A 22847-nucleotide genomic window follows, 5' to 3' on the forward strand; every position below is an offset into this window, starting at 1 on the left:
TTTTTTATTTGCATATTTCTTTTTTGTTGATTTGACTGTTAATTCAGAATAAACAATTTGTGGAAAGTTTATTCATGAGCCATTTGTTATGGATAAAAATTGAATTGACCCGTAATTCGGTTGATTTTATCGTTTTTTTTTTTCTTTTCTTCGAGCCATTGATCCTAAATGAACAGCAGGTTGCTAATATATATGTGAAAAATTGCAAATAAATATGACTGAAATGAAAGTCTAGCAGTTTCGTCTTAGAATAAATGCAGACTTTTTGCGTTTTCATACGTATAAAATGTACCATCATTCACAAAAATTGAATCAATAAAACAGTTTGAATTGAAATCCTCTTACCGGTTACCTCCGTAACTAAAAATGTATCTTAATTTTTGAAAACTTCACTAAAATTGAATTATGGATTTAATCTTAATAAAAACTTTATGTCAATATTATTTGCAGTAAAGCTGCTCCAAAGGCCGACGCTGATTGGCTTGCAGGGAAGATAGATACCTTTCCAGGTCGCCGCTCGGCAGTGATTTAGCCAGGCATGCTTAACCAACGAACCGATATCATTTCGTTATGATAATTAACGTTAATAAACGAAACAAAGTCATTTCGTTTCGTGTATTAACGTTAGGAATGTCAAATTAACGAAATGATTTTGTTTCGTTTTCTGCCATATCAAAACGAAATCAAATCGTTTATGTTGATTATTAATTTCGCACTATGCTGGCAAAGCTGATTGATGGCGGAGTCATTAAAGGTGAAAGCATTAGCCAAGCTGATTGCACCTTTTCTCATGAATTTTGACAGTACCAACATTTCTCAGAGTATTTTTGACATTACCACCAACGAATTACACAAACAAATTACATGGAGTTTGTGTGTGTATGTCCGCTTGCTGTTACCACCTTACGGCTTCACCATGGCTATAGCATTGCCAGCACAATTCAAACATAAAGTATCACGTTTTTGTTAACGTTTTTAACGTTAACGAAAGCTTTTCGTTTCGGTTAAAAACGACCCTACAAGACGGAGGTAACCAGTTCACCCACACATTCAAAGCTTTTTTCGCTCTCCACTAACACATCGACGTTTCATGCTGTCATCGAAATAACAGTTCATTAATTATTCCGGAAAAATTGAAACGCAAAAAAAATATAAATTGTTTACAACGAAAAATATCTTGTGCATTTAGTTGTGACATGTGACGGAAATTAAAAATTTTGTTGCAGAGACCACCTTTTTGCGTTGGCGACCTTCGCCCAAAATAACATTAAGTTAATTTGAGTTGTGACATGTGACGGAAATTAAGAATATTGCTGCAGAGACCATCTTTTTGCGTTGGCGGCCTTCGCCCAAAATAATATTAAGGGTAAAGTTTTACAAGACGGTACACCACCTAATTAAAAAATATCAAATAATAATAAAAACGGAGCTCGAAGCGCGCCTTTTGATTCCACGTTTGATAATTTTTGATAAAAATTGGGTGGTGCACCGTCTTTTAAATCGTTACCATATTAAGTTGTATAGAATCGACGGGATGGCCTACAAGGTTTTATGTCAACTAAATCGCTCCCGATATGGTCGGGCTAGTACCTTAATGGTTCCCGGAACGTACCCGATCTGCATCCGGCAAAGGACCACCAAAGTCCATAACGGGGAGTGTCCTTATCGCTACAACAACAACAACATTATTTACTTTCTGATTTTCATTCATACGTATGTGCATTTTTAAATAATAAAAAAAATGTTATATTCTAATAGATAGCATCTCCGCCGGGTTGCGATTCAGCTCAGAATATGCCAAAATCAAAGGAAATCTACAAAAACAAGGTACTTTACAAGCAACATGCTTTGGAATACGGCACCAAACTGGTTGGATGTATTTCCCTAAAAAAGGCTGGAACTACGCATCTTGGTTTGCCAGTATTTGCTTCGGTAATTTATATTGATTTGTAGTGATTAAAAATTGCAATAGTAGATAATGTAATGTGAATTAAAATTGAATAGGTAGCCGGAGCAAAAAAGGCAACTGATCGGCCTGCAACTGTTATTTATGTGGTGCCACCGGGAGCTGCTGCTGCTATCCTAGAAGCATTAGAAGCAGAAATGTCTTTGATTTTTTGCATCACCAAAGTTGTGCCATAACATGATAGGGTTCGCGTTAAGCACGCTCTCTTAAGGCAAAAAAAATCGCGTCTAGTCAGGCCCGATTGTCCAGGAATCATCGCACCAGAAAGGGTAAGTAAATTGGCTACCATATTAAATATATAAGCAACATGTATGAATTTTTTAGTGATAATTTGTCATGCTTTTGTTGATAATCAACTGAAGAATGCAAATACGACAGAGTTCGAAGTTCATGTGAAAACCAATTAAGTTTTTTAATTAGCATTTGGAGAGAAAAATACATATGTATGTATGCATAGAACTGCATAGAAGGGGAGGAAAAATGAATTATTATCAGTAGATTTGCAAGATTTTTGTCATTTCCCCTGCATCGCAGTTGTCATTACATTGCGTTAAGAGAGGACATCAACACCTTACTACCCACAGCCAGTTAAAATTATTGTAAATTTTGCTCTTTTCATCACTGTTTCAAAACGTGGAAAGTTATATATCGAGCATTCCATGGAGAATGGTGCATTTTAGCAGACTTTCGCATTGCCGGCATTATTAATATTCAATCCCTTGAAGGTTTAATGTAGTCATATCAATAGTTCCCGAGATGGTGGGGCTAGTACCACAATGGTGCTTGTTACCCGAACGTAGATAGATAGATCATTTATTGAGGATTGCACAGTGACTTGCACATCTCCTTCACAGCACCTCATCCTAGCCGACTTCCTTGATGAACCCCAGCAGTGTTCTTTGCTTGAGGGATTAAATGTGGGAATGCTCTGGCCATGGTGAGCCCATAAACTTAGCCCGACGTCTTGAAATTGCGCCGCAGTCTAGAAGGATATGGTCCACCGTCTGCTGATCCATCACAAAATCGGTATGTGTTGTTCGATACTATACCCAGCTTTTGCATGTCACTGTTCAGTCTACAGTGTCTTGTAAGAATAGCCGTTGGGGTTCTTAGGTTATCTTTTTGAGAGGCCTATTAATGCCCTATATCGAGTTGTCCTGTAACCCCCTAACAGTAACTTAGATTGACTCAGGCCTGGCATATTGCGCCAGTGTTCTTCCCTATTTCCCTTTCTTCTACTAATAGATGCCCCTGTGGGCCAACTGGCAGGAACGGCTCGGGATCGATGGGTCATGCAGTTGCTGCCTCTCTTACCGTGTTGTCCGCCTGTTGTTGTTGTAGTAGCAGTGCTTCGCCCCATCCAATAGGTGCGACCGATCACAAATTGTCATCAATGTCCTCTAACGGGAGTCCAAAGAAACTTTCTGTTTCAACAGGGGTGGGCCATAATGAGAGGAGTGTTAGAGGCGTTGGTTGCACAATACAGTTAAAGAGATGGTTGGTGACATGTGGGGACACATTAAAAGCAGGACAATGTTTTGTATGTCGGGGTTGATTGTGGATAGGTAAGAGTTTAACCTGTTACGTTATCCAGCTCGAAGTTGGGCTAGAGTGACTACTCTCGTTTCCCTAGGGAGAGTGCGTTCCTCCTCTGCTAGTTTTGTTCTTTGAGTACAGGAATCACCGGCATAGAGGTCCGACGCCTGTTTGTGGAGTTCACTGAAGACATGCTTGTGTTTTTTAGCTTCAAACGGCTGTATTCTCAGGTGCCGTATTTCCTCATAATGTAATGAGGCCGTGAACAACAAGAGCCACAAAAGATTTATAAAAGTTACGAGGACGCTGGATTTTGGAATCTAGCCCAGAGCAACCTGTCCGATGCAACCATCCCTTGCACGTGAAACACTGACAAGAGTATTTATTTTTTTAATTTAATTTATTTATTATTACGGCTGTTTAGGCCCAAAACTTAAACTACTAAGTACAATTCATTGTTATAATCACTTATTTCTATTGAATATGCTGTTGGAATGCCATGTGATTCCGATCAGCATATTTACTAGCGTGACAGAGGGACGAGTCTGGGAGCCACTCATTAAAGGAAGGTTGGAAAGGACGCGTTTCCAATCCTCCAGTGCTCCCAGCTTAAGGCAACAAAATTTGGAACTTATATTTTTCAATTATATGTGTATTTTAAGCTTTCGGAATGTATTAGTCTCCGATCAATGAAGCTAAACATGTCTTTGGATGTTGGAAATTGAAAATAAGTGTATCCAATCACCCCTCAACTTTGTTTAGTAAAGACGCTGTCGGAATGCATGAAGATTCCGATTAGCACAGCTCAACATATAATAGGAGGTTGAAAAGGACGTGTTTCCAATCCCCCTTGCTCAAACTTTTATTTGGCCTTATTTTCGTTAATTTTGTTACACATTATATAATTTTATTGTTATATTTATGCTGTCGGAATGCGAATTATTCCGATCAGCAACAGTAAATACCAGCTGGAAATACCGAATTCCAGCGAAATTAGTTGTTGGAACTGTCTGGAGTTACAGGTGGCGACCGATTTTCTTTTCCTTAGGGCCGGATGCATTGTATTTTGCTGCTACCATTATTACCATTCCCTTTTCGCGCTCCAGTATCGGTATATCATGTCAAAAAATAAAAGAAAAAAAAACTATCTTATTGGAAGGGTTTTACAATGCTCCAATAAACTTTTTTTAAAAGTATTGAAGTTATTACTACTTTTTATGTGATTAGGAAGTTCATTGAAATATTTCAGGCCCTTATATATATGACCGTCCTAAAAAGATTCTTTTCCGGCAAACGCAGCAAACCCATTTCTCAGTACTGGGGTCAGGAGAAGGACCCGGATTGGGGTCGATACCTTCCCGGAAGAGGAGAGTATGGCGCAGACCCGCTGCAAGGATCTGCTGGGGGGTTGACAATTTGTGGGAGAGACGCAACAAATTAAACATGGAGTCCGCCTGCTCATTGCCCTCCACTCCCCTGTGGCCTAGGACCCAGGCCAACAGTACTACGTTGTGTGCTCCTAATTGATTCAGCTTTTCTACGCACTGAAGGACAAGTGCTGACTTTATTTCGAACGCCGCAAGTGCCTTTAGTGGAACCTGACTGCCTGACTGAGTATGGCAATTGTTTCTTTGGGGTATCAGCGCTGAAGGTTCAGCTTAGCGCACTAACTTATGGCGAATACTTCCGCTCGAAAATGCTCGGATGTGCTTTTAGAGTTACTGATATTTTGGTTCTGGGTCCGAAAACTCTGGCTCCAATCCCCTCTGGCGTCTTCGAGCCATCTATGTACCTTCCGATCTTGAGCCTAGTAATACATTGCACCCGCCTATACCTATACAGCCGTACCAAGAGACGGAGCAGCCCATTACATATTGGCACAACCGGAGCACTGCTGGACATCCATCCTATATGAAAGCTATGCATTCAAAATTGTTTGTACCAGTGGCTGGTGCACACCGAACTGGACCAATGTATGCTATATTGAGGCCTTCACAAATACCAAGCTATGTTTATGTAAATAATGTTACTGCTAATGTCAATTTGCACGGTTGAGCACATACAGTACCTACGTTTATACAAGGTGGAACACCACACTACCTACATGGCGATGTAGCCACCGATCAGGTTGTTGTAAGAGATTAATTAAAATATGTTATTCATAAACACTGATTCTTATATTTTTATTATCATTAAACTGTAGACTAGACTCATGACGGGTATTCTTACTGGATACTGCCTTCTGGCGTCACATGCCTTTAAATTAGGCTTGGTCAGTGATAGCAGATGTAGGAAGTGCGAGTTGGAGGAGGAAACGATCGATTTCATTCTGTGCTCGTGCCTTGCGCTTGCCGGGCTAAGACTCCAGCTGACAGATGTCAGATCTAGAAGCAGCAAGTGGCTTAAGTTCTAGGAAGCCGCTAACCCGCTGGAGCCATGAGAAGCGTGGGTGCACTTTGGGTGTCCCAAGACAAGTTCCGTACCTGCTCCGAATAATTTGATAGATAGATAGATTAGATAGGGATCTGTTCTAGGTCCAACTCTTTGGAATGCGGTGTATGGCGGGGTGCTACAAAACCACCTTCCCGGAGGAAAATTGTCGGCTATGCAGATGATATTGTCGTAGTAGCAGTGGCCAAGAAACTTGATCTGCTCCAAGCATTATGTAATGACGCCATGGGAAGAATAGAGGAATGGTTGACGAACACGGGGCTGGAGATGGCTAGCAATAAGACAGAAGTGGTTCTGACGAGCTCAAAGCGGACTGTGGATGAGTTGGTCCTAACCATAGGAGATTTTCAAATAAATTCAAAGCCCTCCTTGAAATATCTAGGAGTAATCATTGACTCAAAACTAACTTTTAGGGAGCACTTCAGGGCGGTGGGGGACAAAGTTTCTAGATTTAGTGGAACCCTAACGCGAATAATGCCCAACATCGGCGGCCCAAGCGAAGCTACCCGTCAGCGATTATCCAACGTAACCAGCTCTATAATATTATATGCAGCACCAGTATGGCACAGATCTAAAATGGTCCACCAAAAAGATATACTAGCAGCCTACCGCATTACTGCTATACGAATAGCATGTGCTGTTCCGACGACGCGATCCATGTTTTATCCAGGAAAATCCCAGTAGATCTACTCTCAGGTGAAATGGCCGATCTGTATGGCATTGGATTCAGCCGACCATCTGAAGATGCTAAGAAAACCGCAAGGTCACGAACAATAGTTAGGTGGCAAGAACGGCGGGAAGATTCGAGAAAAGAGCGCTGAACCTTCATGCTAGTCCGGAATATAGCGGAATGGTACGAGCGAAAACACGGCAAACTAAATTACCATCTCACACAGATATTGAGCGGGCACGGTGGCTTGAAGGAATATCTACATAAGCGTGGGATAGAGGAGGATCCTTTCTGTCCAAGCTGTCCGTCCGAATTGGAAGGCGCAGAACATGTAATATTTCACTGCCCTCGTTTTCACGGCGAAAGGCTGTCTGTAAACAGAGTTTTTGGAGAGGAACCTTCCATTAGGAATTTAGTTCCACGAATTTGCGGACAAATAGATTGTTGGATTGCTGTGGGCAAGATGGCCTTTATAGTAATGACGAAATTGATGATGCATGCCGAAAGGGAGAGTAGAGAAATGCGCATACGAAGTAGTGGCGACTAAATCGCCTTTGAAGTTACTTTACCAGGTCCTGATTCTAGTTATCTGAAATTTCTCTTGTGCCTTTGGAAAAGAGCTATGTGTGGAGCCCTATTTATGGAACACTTTTCGGCTTATATTAAAAACTTTTAATCTATTCTTACTGATATGAGTTTCTTTTTCATTCTAGGTAATTTGATTTTGACGATGTGAGGATAGAAATATCCCAAATATTCCAGCAGTGGCTGTAAGAACATACATTTGCTCAAATTAGAAGAAAACTGCACGGTTGAGCACATCCAGTATCTACGTTTATACAAGGAGGAACACCACACTACTTTCACGGGGACGTAGCCACCGATCACGTTGTTGTAAGAGCTTATTTTAAATATGTTATTCATAAACACTGATTCTAATATTTTGTTTTGGTTTTTACTTTAGAGTCAACCTGTTATATAAGCGATGTCAGCTATGCCTGTAACTTAAGCGCCTTCAGATGTAATAGTTACCGCGGACGCGGTCACAGGAGTAGTTCACTACGTGGGGATTACACTAATCAAGGACTTTCAATATCGGAAGGATTTCCAGCACTATAACACACCAACAATATGTGCAATCACCCGAATAAATTGTACAACAAACGTTAACACCACATCAACAGCCAGCAACAACAACAACAAACGCAACAAGTTGAAACTTCTAAACAATTAATGACTAGTGAACCACCAACATATCCGCAATATGCGCAAACATCAACACCAACATGTGTCGCCTACTTTGCAACACGGTGAAGATGGCCAAGGCCATTCTGATTCTAATACTGATAAAGGCGAACCATTGGCAAATTTAAAAACTCAAACAGACCACGAAAAATGTTGATGATGGTATTAATTCTAGTACGGATAGTAAAGAATTTAAACCTAGGAAAAAAGCTAAACTTGATAAAAACTTAACCGAAGATGACAATGTTTCTAATTCTAATACTAAGGAAGATGAACCTTTGATAAATATGAAGCTTAAAACAGAGTTATCAAAAAATGACGATGATGATAATGATGTTGATGCAAAGTCCAATGTTGAAAATGATGAAAATTATGAAACAGAATCTGAAAATAGTATGAGTGTGGATTATAAGCTGAAGCAAAACTGTCATATCCTGTACGGCCAGAATTAGATGTTAAGAAAAGAGCCTACATAAAGAGGCTCAGTATATTTATGGAAAATTTATCATGAGACAATGCCCAATGTATGTATTTCAATTAAATTCAGCACATTGTTGGAAAAAGCATCTAAACTTTATGCATCGTGTAGAGAAACCAGAACATTTACAATTTAAATATAACGAACGTGGTGCAAAATGTAAATTTTGTGTTATTCAAGCAGCTACACCAAGCTTCAACAAATTATTGGACCATGAGATTTCTCATATGCCTAATAGTCATTATTTAAAATGTAAATTATGCGATTGGAAGACGAAAATACATTCAAGTATGAATTTTTATTTACGTGTACAACACGCTGAAACAATTGATGTAACAACGAAAAGTTTAGAATTGAATATTTGTCCATATTGTAATCACAATGGTATTTACGCAAACACTTAATACATCTTTTCTATGTTTAGAATGTGGTGAATAATTTAGAACAAATACAAGTTTACGTGTACACCACAAGATTTGAACGGAAATATCTTGAGGGTATGGTTACACCTATGTGGCATCTACAAGATATTTATAATTACTAGTATGGAATGAATCCGGATATGGAAGAAAACGGAGGTGACGAATCACCATGCTTCTTTGGATTCTGGTCATACTCCTGACATGGTTCCTAATTTCCCTACGTCTGATGTTACTATACCTACCAAACTAATATGACTGCAAACTGATGAGCAACACTACCAGCGCAGGAAAAATAAGAACTTCAAAACAAGGTTTCGGAAAGGGCACGACTATGAATAGACGTTAATGTATTTATATAGTTTATAAATATAAAAATTCACATATGTAAAGTTCGCTAGAGTAATAAGGCAATAATTTAAATTCTAAAAAAACATTGTATATATGAATAATTTATAATTAAATATTATCTGAACATAAAGGACGCGTTTCATTCATAGAAAAAGCGATTTGACAGAAGGTAACCGATACGGGTAACCGATAGACCAGTTACCCGTATTGTTGTTGTTGCATATGTTTTGGTTAGCGATAACGAAAACATAACTGATGAAGTAACTTAAAAATATAAATAACATCGAGCGAGAAGGAATGTCGAAAACACAATAGGTAAGAGCGAGAAAGAGAGTCACACGTACACTATTTTGAGAGAGCACATGCGTTACCTTTTTCACGACAGCAATGTAAAAGTCATTAAGACGATAATTGGTGAACAAGTTATTGATGACGATTAAGTAATCGATTAGGGAACGGGTACCTGTCTTGTAGGGGAGTTACAAATTATCTTGATAATTTCTTTATCGATAATATTTCGAAGTGTTTCAACGGAAACGGTGGACATTTTTTGATAAACGATTAGCTTAACGTTAAGGTGCATCCCTGGATTTAGCAAACACTCAGAGTGTATTTCTGCCTAGAAAGGCTTATGCAGGTCCCGTCCCTAAAATTTATAGAAAAAAAATTAAAAAGGCACACGGCGCGAATTGGAAGAGAAGCCCTACCTAAATCTCTTCGGAGGTATATCGCACCTTGTCTCTTTCATCGCATAAGAGGCGCTCTGAGCTTTCAGTTAAAGAGATTAAATCACTTCAATATATATTACACTGGGTCGACAAAAAAAAGTTGCTAATGTCCGCCCCTAAAGTTGAAGATTATGGAAACTTTTTTTTAATTTTTTTTGGTCCTTCGAAATACAGCCGAAAAGATTTTTTCGTTGTAACGTGTAAAGTAAACAAAGTACTATCTCCGTTTTTCGAACTTAGCCTCCAGAAAATAGATATCGGCTTATGATATTCGAAGTTCTAAATTCTACATTTCGATTTTTTTTTTTTTTAACGCGTTCAGCAAATTGAAAGAGTAAAAATGTGGGCGTGGCCCGCTCTTTTCCCTTATTTGAAGGGCTGAATTCTTTTTTTGAGAAATTTATTATAACAGCTTGTCGTGGACTAGCAGCCTTAGCTTAAGAATTTAATACTTTTCATATCTGTTTTACTGCATTCCTATGCAACTCTGTATTTTATTTCAATTTAATTTCAACGGCTTCCTTTGGCTTCACTCTTTCACGAACGAATACCGAGGAAGCACGAATAAGTAAGTGAATTAATTTCAATAATACCATTTTATGTACTATAAAATATGTTTTTATATATATTAAAACTACAAAATCAAAATTTGTAATCGTAAATTGCTGCCATTTGAATAAACGAGTTTTTAGTATATTCGTGCATTTTATTATTTGCCGGCGTAATAACATTTTAATATTTATTCCACAATCTGCTGTACTAATCCGCCACTTTACATATATGCATGACACGCTACAACTTTAGAAGGAGAAATTTAAAGGGTACATCGATTTCAAAGATGTAAAATTCGCCGCCAGCCATGCAGATGAAGCAAAACTAGATTTACTTGCCGACTCTGATGCTACACTTGCCTCATCGATGAATGCATGTATATCTACCGCCGCTAATTTTGCTATACCCCACACACCAAATACAAGTTTTTTTAATGCATGTACATCTACCGCCGCCAATTTTGCTATACCCCACATACCACATACAAGTTTTTTTAGCACTCCTTACTGTACTAACTCGAATCCTATTACTTACGTCGACACATTTTCACCCCGCAATCATCAAACAACGCCTATCTATGGTATGAATACGAATCCACAGCCAGCTAGCAGCATGGAAACCATTGCAACTCATTAGGTCATACTATTGGAAACTATTCCACTCCCCTTTTACCAAACACAAAATCGATCTATGTCAACTCTACTGGTGCCAATCATGTACCGATTTCGTCGCCAATACTAAACAACGCCCAAACGTGTATTCAACCATATAGCCAGCCTTTCATACGAAAAATTCAAGATTTGCCACAGTTTTCTGGTTTGCCTGAGGAGTGGCCTATGTTTGCTGTAGCTTATAAAGAGACACCGCATTTATATTCATATACAAACGTGGAAAATTTATTTCGGCTACAAAAAGCACTGAAAGGAGATGCCCGCAACAAAGTTGAATCATTGTTAATACATCCATCAAGCGTGGATGCAGTCATGTCATCGTTGGAGTTCCATTTTGGACGACCAGAAGTGCTCATACGCAGTCAGCTCGCTAAAGCAAGGTTATTTCCACCCATCACTGCTGGAAGAATCAACGAAATCGCCAACTTCAGTTCCATGGTAACCAATTTAGTTGCATTTTTGGAAAACGCTGGAGCTGTTCCGCACCTTACAAACCCAAGTCTACTCGATGAATTGGTGGGCAAGTTGCCATTATATAAACGCGAAGAATGGGCGCGTCACAAATTTACAATAAATACACCGTACCCTACAATTCGCGACTTTAGTTTATGGTTACAGCAAGTTTCTTTGTATATTGTAATGACCACTGAAGTAAACAAATTATCTGAAAACCCAGAACAGCTGACAAGAAAATGGAATAAGTCAGCAAATACCGTACTTGCCATATCCGAAGAAAATTTTAAGTGTCTGTTTTGCAAAGACAACCATAAGCTACATCAATGCCAAGAGTTTAAAGATGTTGATTGTGAAAAACGATGGGAAATTGTAAAAGCAAACAAGCTTTGTTTTGGCTGCCTGTATCCGGGCCATAGTATGTATAACTGTTCGCGTCGTCGTGTGTGTAACATTTCGTCTTGTCAGAAGTATCACAACAAATTACTGCACAATCAAACAAATCAAAATGCCGCTAATGGCAGCTCTGCGATAACTGAAACACCTATAGCTACTGTCAGCTCCTGTCAACCTTTTCAAAATAAAACTTTATTAAAATTCCTTCCAGTTAAATTACATGGTCCAAAGGGTTGTATAGAAGTAATAGCCTTTATTGATGAAGGTGCTAAAGTTACGTTATTGGAAGAAGAGGTAGCAAATAAAATTGGGGTTACAGGTAAAAAAGAATTACTACGCCTGAAATGGTTCGACAACAAGTCGACTAATGAAATTTCTAGACTTGTAAATTTAGAAATTGCCAGTACTTACAGAGATAACGTAAAGTTTCTTATGAAAGGGGTGCGTACTGTTAGGAAGTTGTTGTTGCCCCCGCAGACTTTGGAAGCGAATATATTTAAGAAGCAGAATGCGCAGTTAAAGGAAATACCAATAGAGAGCTATACTAATGCGACCCCGAAAATTTTTATAGGAGTTCCGCATACTAGTTTGATACGCCCTTTGCAAGTCGTAAATTTTAATGAAGGCTTCACTGTTCACGAGACGAAGTTAGGTTGGGTTTTGTTTGGGTCTGATGAGAATTGTTCTGATTCAGCAACCATTTGTCACGTACATGTAGATACTGCTATGGATGAGCTTCAAAAACAAGTCGCCGGTTATCTTGCTTTGGAGAAGTTTGAGACTGATTTGCCCCTCATAAAGTCAGCTGACGATATTAGAGCTGAAAACATTTTAAGTAATACAACCAGATTTGTCAACGATAGGTATGAGACAGGCTTATTGTGGAAAAAAGATGCGGTTACTTTCCCAGATAGTTATAGTGTTGCGCTAAAACGACTTCAAGCGGTAGAGCGTAAAATGCTCTTGGATAAAGAATACGGAAACTGGCACAAAAAGAAAATAGAAGAATACGTAGAAGAAGGTTATGCAAGGAAAATTAAAAGTTATGAAGCGAATTTGTCAGACGAGCGCGTATGGTACTTGCCGCATTTTGCAGTATACAATTTAAATAAAGGCAATAAGCCAAGGCTTGTTTTCGATGCTGCCAGTACCGTTGACAATATTTCTTTGAATTCGACGCTTATGAAGGGTCCTGAGGAGTTTCAGCCGAAATCTTTACAGACGATTTTATTAAAATTTCGTGAAGGGAAGGTAGCCATTTGTGGGGACATAAAGGAGGTGTTTCACCGTATTAATATACGCGATGAAGACGTAAATTCACAGCGGTTTCTCTGGCGTGATGGAGATATATCAAGGGAGCCTGATATATACGTCATGAAGGCCATGATTTTCGGCTCCATCTGTTTACCGTGTTCGGCTCAATTTGTGAAAAACTTAAATGCATCAAAGTTCGGAAACGCGTCTCCAAGAGCTGTTGAATCGATTGTCAACCGGCACTACGTTGACGATTTTGTAGATAGCTTTTCCGATGTTGAGGAAGCCATAATCGTGACAAAGAAAGTTATAGAAATTCATGGACGAGGAGGGTTTGAGCTCAGAGGATTTGTTTCCAATTCTACTGAGCTTCTACTGCCTATAACAACAGCGCCAACAATTGAGTGCACCACAAAAAATATGTGTAAACCTGAATTATCTAGCGAGAAAGTATTGGGTATGCATTGGGAAGCTAAGGGCCACGTTTTTTTCTTCAATTTGACTTTCGCTAGAGTACCGAAGGCCGTTCTGGAAGGCATTCGACGACCTACAACGACAGAGTTGCTGAGTTTTAGTATGTCAATTTTTGACCCAATCGGGCTAGTTGCTTTCTTGACTTTGGTTCCAAAAATCTTATTGCAGAGGCTGTGGCACATCAATATAGGCTGGCATGATGCAATTCCTGATGACGTTTACGATAAATGGTACGAGTGGTACAAATCCTTAAGAAACCTTAGGTCATTTAATACCCCTAGATGTTACAGCCAGTATCTTAAAGATCCTTCTGCCAATGTCCAGTTACACATATTTGTGGACGCTAGCGAGTTAGCCTATGTCGCTGTCGCTTACTTTCGTATATTGCATACTGACGAGACTACCGTTGCTTTTGTCTTAGCAAAATCTCGCTGTAGCCCTTTAAAACCCATGTCCATACCCCGACTGGAACTTCAACCTGCTGTTTTGGGGACGAGGTTAAGCCGGATAATAATTGAAGGTCACATAGTAAAACCAAAATCAGTGACCTACTGGTCAGACTCGAAAACTGTGATTCAGTGGATTCGGTCAGATGCTCGTCAATACAAGCAATTTGTTAGTAACCGAATTTCGGAGATCCTCCATGCATCTGGTATTACTCAATGGAGATGGGTCCCCGGGTCCCTAAATCCTGCTGATGAAGCAACGAGGCCGCAGTCGTGTAATACGTTCTCAGTACACTCCAGATGGTTGAATGGACCCGCATTCTTAAAGGAAACCGAAGAGCAATGGCCATCATTTCCAGATATTTCTAACAACAACAACGATGCAGAAAAGAAGGCAAAGCAGCTATATTCAATCAGTATGGAAGTCAATGTTATACCCTTTACAAAATTTTCAAATTTTTATAAATTTCTAAAAGTTATGACCTGGGTACGATACGCCATGGTAAAGTTCCTTGCGCTAATGAAAAAAAATACGAAGCTTTGCAAGGTACAACTGAAAATATCTGGGAATGAAATCTACGAAACAGAGGTATTTTTGGTTCGGCTGATTCAGAAAACAATGTTCAGCGACGAGATAAAATCATTGCAGGAGGGGCTCCAACTTTCAAAGCAAAGTTCGTTGTTTAAGTTAACTCCCGTACTAGACGACAAGGGATTAGTAAGGCTTGGAGGTGGTATTGACAATGTCCAGTGTTTACCATTATCTACACGGAGACCAGTATTGTTGCCGAAGGAACATCCAATGTCGCGACTTATTGTTCGCCACTTTCACGAAATTTTTACCATCATAATACAGGCGCTATTATATGTGCGATTCGGGCTAAATACTGGATACCGAACGTCGGAACTCTTTTAAAATCCGTAAAAAAGGAATGCCAGTTTTGCACGAATTCAGCAGCTATACCGAGACATCCGCTAATGGGTCAATTGCCAGCTGATCGACTTGAACCTTACGTAAGGCCATTCACGTACACCGGTCTTGACTACTTCGGACCAGTCATGGTCTCAATTGGTCGACGTCGTGAGAAGAGGTGGGTAGCATTATTTACTTGCCTAACAATAAGAGCTATACACTTAGAGATTGCCAAGGACTTGTCGACCGATGCTGTAATTTTGTGTCTACGAAACTTCGTTAATCGCAGGGGTGTTCCAGTTCGCATACGCAGTGACAGAGGAACGAATTTTGTTGGAGCCAGCAAAATTGAGTGGTTGGATGTCGCAGAAGGTATAGGGGATGAGTGTGCTCGACGTGGTATTGAGTGGGTTTTTAATACACCTGGAGATCCATCGGCTGGCGGTATTTGGGAGCGCATGGTAAGGAGTGTTAAACGCGTGTTGGCATTTTCGCTGAAAGAAGTAGCTCCACAAATTGAAACTTTGCAAAGCTTACTCATCGAAGCTGAGAATTTGATTAACTCTCGCCCGCTTACGCATTTGTCAATCGATAGTAGTGATTCCGATCCACTGACACCCAACCATTACCTTTTGGGATGTCGTAGCTACATCCAGACTCCTTCAAGTTCGACTACAATTTGTTTAAGGAAGCAATGGCGAATATTACAACAACTGAAGCAGACGTTTTGGCGCAGGTGGATTCACGAATATCTGCCTAATCTCACTCGACGCACTAAGTGGTACCAGAGGGTCGATCCTATAAAGGTTGGTGATGTGGTTATCATTTGTGATAGTGACGGTAATCTAGGCGAATGGAGGCGTGGAATGGTGCGGGAAGTATACCCAGCTGCAGACGGTCAAGTAAGGTCAGCACTTATAAAAACTTCAAATGGCATCTTGAAGAGAGCAGCGTCAAAGTTGGCAGTACTAGACGTGCGTAGTGAACCTCAGATAGCATGCCCTCCTTCGGCTCACGGGGGGCGGGATGTCGTGGACTAGCAGCTTTAGCTTAAGAATTTAATACTTTTCATATATGTTTTACTGCATTCCTATGCAACTCTGTATTTTATTTCAATTTAATTTCAACGGCTTCCTTTGGCTTCACTCTTTCACGAACGAATACCGAGGAAGCACGAATAAGTAAGTGAATTAATTTCAATAATACCATTTTATGTACTATAAAATATGTTTTTATAGATATTAAAACTACAAAATCAAAATTTGTAATCGTAAATTGCTGCCATTTGAATAAACGAGTTTTTAGCATATTCGTGCATTTTATTATTTGCCGGCGTAATAACACAGCTATTATATGAGGTGAAAATTCAGACTGACTTCTGACTTTTCGCCTTTACTTTTTCAATTTGCTGAACGCGTTAACTAAAAAATAAAGTTTCGAAATGTAGAATGTCGAACTTCGTAAGCCGATATCTATTTTTTGGAGGCTAAGTTCGAAAAACGGAGATAGTACTTTGTTTACTTAAGCCTCAATCTCTACAAAAAAGTGGGTTTTGTCCAATACCCAGAAAAAAAGTTGATTTTGCGTTATTATTATAAATACGAAACAACAGGTTTGACTCCTTTATTTACTTTGACTTCCCCTATTCATAATATTTGGCATATCTTTATTAACTTTTCAATGCAAATCCTGCAATTTTTCCTCCAAAAATATCATGAGTTTCAGGTCTAAGTATAATAAGAATCAGGTAAAATAACAGTTGCAATAAATATTGAAAGTGCTATAACTTCTTTATTTATTATTTTAGTAATATGGTTTCAAAGCAACATTTTCTTGAATTTTTAAGTACTTTCGTTGGGGGGGGGGGGGGGGGGGGGGGGGGGTCAAATTATGTTAGCTGACCTAATCATGTGAAAACGACTTCATAGCTTAAAAGGACATTAAACGGAAATGTGAAGCTTCTCAAGGCCAAAATAATAACATATTAATTTTAAAAATCGGACATCAAATAACCAAGTTACAACGAAAAAACCTTTTCGGCAGTATTTCGAAGGATCAACTCTCAACATAATCTTTAAATTTAGGGGCGGGCATTAGCAACTTTTTTTTTGTATGGGGACCAACCCAGTCTAATATATATCCACCACAAGAGCTCCTAGCACGAATAGCTCAAGAACTTCGTGCACGACCAGTGGCCATTGTATAATTTTTTATATTCATATTCATTTGCATATTTATTAAGTCAATGGCAGCAAACCTTACTGACTAGATTTACAAATTAACTTAAAATTAATTAACAATTAAATCAAGGATCAGTTAAATTGTGTCGGTTATAACGCGTAACTTAACCTAGGACCTTAGCTTAGCAAAATCAGGATTAAGCCTTTTATTTATTATTTTTTTAATGTTATTTTTAGCTTTCTTCGAAATATTAATTAAATTGCGCGCTTTGTTATTAAAAATATTTTTCTAAGAAATTTATTAATTTTTTTATCAAATTTTTAATAATTAAAGTTTTTCTTTTAATTATTTGACTTTACTTAAAAAAAAAAACACAACTATTAAACCGTTGTACTAAATAATTAGCCCTCTCTGGCTTCAAAAAATTGTCGTAGTGGACGATATTTCACGTCCCCATTGCGGGGTATTGGTTAAAGTTTTCAACTAGCAATAATCGCACTTCAGCAGATCTTTATTGATTACGATATCGCCTCTGCTCAATAATGTAATTCATACCCCTTAGGTTACAAAAATAAACATATAAATATGTGTATAAGTATATACTTATGTATGTATATGTAAGCGTTCAGCTTAATAAAAGAGGGTGATTGTTTTAATTAGTCTCCGAAGGCAAACATTGCGTGTTGTCCAACAAAGGTGATTAAAATATTAATTCCAGCAAGTTAGTCAGCTATGTACATACATACATATGTATTTGTATATTTATATGTATACTAGGATGCTTAATATTTCTTATGTTATGGACTTTACGGGCCGATCCTTTCATTAATGTTAATCTTTTCGTACTGACAGGCTAGATTTACAGTGTAAAGCCGAACAAATTTCTATAGTCTTTTAAACTATCCTGTCCTAGGCGGGGTATGAATCTGAGGCATGTGCCAAGCAAGTGCGGTGCTCTACCATATACATATGTATGCATGTTATACAATACGTATTTGTAAAGTAAATATATAATTGGGATATATTGCATAATTCCCAAGTGAGTGGGCGGCAATTGAATGAAAATGTATGGGCGTAATTTAAGCACTAACGAGATAAACTTATACATAGATACATACATATATACACCAATTTAAGTATATTACATATATTTTCCATATGTCAACTGCAAAGGATTGAATTAACACATTTCATACATTGATGACTCATTGCAATCCACGATGTTCATTTCTAAATTCAATTTCTCAGTTTTACTTTGCACGCCATTTATTACTTTACTATTATTACTGAAGAAAACAATAATAATTAAACAAGCTAGCAAGTAGAAGTTAGAGACTGATGAAATTTTAAATTGCAGCACTCATTTGTAATATCGCTTTTTCATGAGCCTGCGATACCACACGATATACCAGAATTTATAAATCAGCAATAGTATTGGATATCAAAATAAATGCAATTATCTGGAAAATACTCAATGGCGAACGAAACAGGGATTCTAAAGGGAGTTAGTTGCACCGAAATACTTTGCCTAGTTCTGGAAAAAGCTGGGCAATCAAGCATAAAGTGATTCGACGTTTCCACCGCATCATCCTTCATACAGCTACAGATGAATGGGTTTTCCAGTATATTGGGGTGTACCGCATGGATTTCCATTGGACAGTGTTCTATCAGAACCCCAATTATTTCGGCACCTCTTGAAACCCACTCCAACCACCTGCAAGATGCGGTGCCCGCTAAATGCTTGCTGAGCTGACTCGAGGCCCATCTATGCAGTGGTCTACCCACAGGAGGCCAGCGGAATCCCGAAATCCCTACAGCTGTCTTCATCCGGTTCAACTGTACTAATGCAGCTTGACAGTGGCGCAGGATATCACTATGGCCTGGAAACCAGATAATATTAATCTAAAAATAGTTCGATGCAATCGCAAGCGAGGTCAGGCACTCACCGACCACCCCCGATCGCACTATCGTTGAACCCAAGCCTTGATAGCTGCCTCGCTACATTAATGCGCTATGCACATCGTCACTGTGCAAGGCGTGACATAAAAAAAAAAAACAAGTAAGAAAGTCTCTGTGCGGGTGAACCCGAATATTATATACCCAGCGTGTGCTCTTATATATCGACCTATATTAATAGAAAGGTCGTAACTTAACAGTTTTGTTAAAAATGCCTTATCTCAACGAAGTCGTTAATAAAGTCCTATCCCGAGAGGCCGGCTAAAAAGAGTGTAACTGAAAAAATTACTTGTGTAGCAGTATACGCAATTTACATCCGATTCTAATTTGCGTCGTGCTTCTTTTTGATGTTTCTTACAAATTGGCGGGACGGGACCTACAATTCCAACTCCAAGCAGCAGCTGCAGGGCAGGTGAATTTTCACTGAAAAGCTCTTCATGGCAGAAATACATTCAAAATATTTGCCAAACCAGTGCCCACTTAGAAAAGCTTTTTCTAATTGAAACTATTTCTTCTACATTGTTGGTGCTGCTTTTCCCGTGACTTGAACATAGTATCCTCGGTGTGGTAGCATGCTACAACCCCATCATGGCAGTCGCGACCAATAACTAATGGCGTTGCTAGAATGGGAAACAAAGATTGTACCCAAGTCCGCTGCACGATAGTTAGATTTATATATCGAGCATTCCAAGAAACATCGTATATCAGTTTATACGCACACATGTGTACATATCGCTTTTTCAGATTAGGAAATTTTATCATTTGAAATGCAATTGAAGGAAGATCCATTTAATGTTACTCATACGACGTGGTGTATTATAATTTTTCCTCAGAAACTTTTCTAGCCAGCATAAAGCAAATTCAATATCAGCATTAGCAGCGCAAACTTTCGTTAACTGTTTCGGATTATTGACACATACGAACTTGCGACAACTAATTGAATTCTTTTTTATAAAAAGACTAGAAGCCCGGCAGACGTTGTTCTGCCCTAAATTTGGCCTATCTGCATACATTTTAATAAGCTTTTTCCGTCTGAATCTTCACTTTTTCCTAATCCTTTTATTCACTCCTCCCTCCGTTTTTTCGCTTCATCTATCTCCATCTTCGTCTCATTCTATCTCTTTCTCAATCTCCTTCTCTCTTTTCTCTCCTCTCAATTTCTTCTCATTCTTCTGCATCCCTCATTGCCTGTCCCAGAGGGTGGTATGTATTTTGTTCCAGTCGCAGTCCCAGTCCCACTCCGAGTCTCAGTCCCAGTCCCACTTCGAGTCTCAGTCCCAGTCCTAGTCCTAATCCCAGCCCCAGTCCGTCTCTGGATAATATATTGCTCGGTACTAAAGCACTCATCAACAGCATTCATTTGTTATCCATATTCTATAAACACATTCTAGGGGTATCGGGGTCACGTTTCGGCCTATATCTCGAGACCATGTATGTCGATAGCAACCAAACCTATGTAGTAACCACCGCGTGAAGTTTACGCAACTTGTGTGAAAGTTTGAACAAAATCAACGGACGCATCTCTTCAAACACCGGCGACCAACTAACACACATTTTAGCATTTCTTTTTATCTATATAGATTTTTATTTTTCACACTTCACTATAATATTAAAACGAAATGCAGATTTTCGTTGCTTTTGAAATTCGGCTTAAAAATTGCACATGGAGCAACTAAAGACTCTCCTGAATTAAAAAAAATGTCATAGTACCTCTAAATCGCGGCCCCCCTCAGAAACCCCGGGCCCGGAGCTAATCCCACCCCCCTCACCTTCTCTGCGGGCCTGGTGATGTGCTATACTTGATATCATTCGCTATAATATTTTTATTGATAAGCACGTTGTTTAATTAAACCCCAAACAATTACACGGAAGTATATCAGCACTACCTGAAAATGTGAGTTCCGGTGCGTATACGTAACATTTTATTATTACGTATAAAAAAATAAAAAAATTTGCAATAAAATAATATTGCGACTATAAACTGAGATATAACTATCCCTATATTTCAAGTTAGATCGAACTACACACGGAGTGCAAAACAAATTCAAAATCGGTACAAAAGTTTAGGAGTCCATAGCGGTTAAACATAGTGACACGTGATTTTTATATATTAAGATTGGCGGTTTAATTTTTATCGTTTGAGCGAAAATTTGTGCATTCCGTGATCCATATAACCCGATACGCCTTCTGTTTTTTTTATCAATCTTCAAAAAAGGGGGCAAAAGTTTATCCTATTTCGAATATTGAGCATTTTCTCTGGAATATCAATATTTTGCGATAATTTTTTATAGTAGCAATCAAATTGTTTCGTTGAGCACCGTAGTTTAATCCCTCTAGTGTTCTTTAATGCCAGCCGAGCCTAGACACCCTCAGAATTAAAAAAATTAAGACGGGTTACCTTTACGCTACGCAACAAGAAAAGCAGGGACTAATTCAGCAAAAATTGTAGTAGAAAAGTAAATTTATTAGGGTATTAGTAGCTATAGCAATTTTGTAAATGCCAACAGGTTTTAGGTAAATTATTCATATTGTGGCGAATATTAACATCATGCTATGCACTATGTTAGTACATAACCACATACATACAAGGCAACGAAGAGATATTTCACATATACACATGTAGTCATCAGCCGAAGTAGTTACTTACACATACACACGCATATGGCTATAAGAATGAGATACAATTACTCTCGAACACAATTTTCGCGAAATAACTAGACCTTAGGAGAAATGGGTGAACGAGAAAACCGAGAGTATAAAAGCAGCGCAAGCTGAAGAATCAGTAATCAGTTGGAATTCAACACGCTTTTGTGAAGTACGTCATATTGAAGTATAATTGTACTACTCCCAAAGTAGACTAAATAAAGACCATATTATATTACTGAATATTGGAGTTATTTATTTGACAGTTCAGCGATACGAACGTTGGGAGAAGGTGCATAATAATCGGAATTCCCCGAAATTATTACAATATTTTACTTAATATTCCGTGAAATGATAAAAAGTTATGTTGCTTTTTTAATTTTTTCAATATTTGTTCAAAGACCGCCGATGATTCAACTATACGGTTGGCTCATCTCTACAGCAACAACAACATACATTTGTTCAGATTGTCAAAATCTGCCTATTGGTATTAGGCGAATGAAATGGAGAGAACGCATCAAACTTTGCAGTTCTTGTGTGTTGTGGAAAAATTTTGCGCTAAATTAGATGGATTAACTAAAAAAATTACTTAAAGTGATGTGAAACTATTTTTATACTCAGCGTGCTTTTCACATAGAGTATATTATCTTAGATTGGATAACGGTTGGTTGTACAGGTATAAAGGGATCCAGATAGATATATTTTACTTAATATATAATAAATATATTAATAAATATTTTGCTTAATATTTCGTGAAATGATAAGAAATTATGTTGCTTTTTTAATTTTTTCAAAATTTGTTTGAAGACCGGCCATGGTTCAACTATACGGTTGGCTCATATCTACAGCAACAACATACATTTGTTCAGATTGTCAAAATCTGCGTATTGGTGTTAGGCGAATGAAATGGGGAGAACACATCAAATTTTACAAATCTTGTGTGTTGTGGAAAAATTATGCCTAAATTAGATGGATTTACTAAAAAAATTGCTTAAAGTGATGTGAAACTATTTTTTTATAAAAAATGTACCACCATGGCAGTCAATGTATTGGTTACATTTTGC

At 38.4% G+C, this 22847-nt stretch overlaps 1 protein-coding gene, 1 long non-coding RNA gene and 1 other non-coding gene across 8 annotated transcripts in view; 1 reads left to right on the forward strand and 2 right to left on the reverse strand.

The window, feature by feature from the left end:
* Rab3-GEF (Rab3 GDP-GTP exchange factor) overlaps positions 1-22847 on the reverse strand; it is a 304714-nt gene that overhangs the window by 262427 nt on the left and 19440 nt on the right. The window lies entirely within an intron of this gene.
* LOC137249884 (uncharacterized) lies at positions 1206-9246 on the forward strand. 3 transcript variants are annotated; one of them, XR_010952586.1, is made up of 5 exons: positions 1206-1366; positions 1759-1932; positions 2005-2235; positions 7337-7517; positions 7588-9246. It is a non-coding gene; the product is annotated as an uncharacterized lncRNA (long non-coding RNA). The 3 variants fall into 3 exon arrangements; XR_010952587.1 differs by lacking the exon at positions 1206-1366 and adding an exon at positions 1385-1713; XR_010952588.1 differs by lacking the exon at positions 1206-1366 and adding an exon at positions 1385-1713 and having other exon boundaries at positions 1763-1932.
* LOC137251535 (U4 spliceosomal RNA) lies at positions 17589-17728 on the reverse strand. The gene has a single exon (XR_010953280.1). It is a non-coding gene; the product is annotated as a U4 spliceosomal RNA (small nuclear RNA).

Source organism: Eurosta solidaginis, chromosome 4 (assembly GCF_040869045.1).
Source record: "Eurosta solidaginis isolate ZX-2024a chromosome 4, ASM4086904v1, whole genome shotgun sequence".
NCBI classification, from domain to species: Eukaryota; Metazoa; Arthropoda; class Insecta; order Diptera; family Tephritidae; genus Eurosta; species Eurosta solidaginis.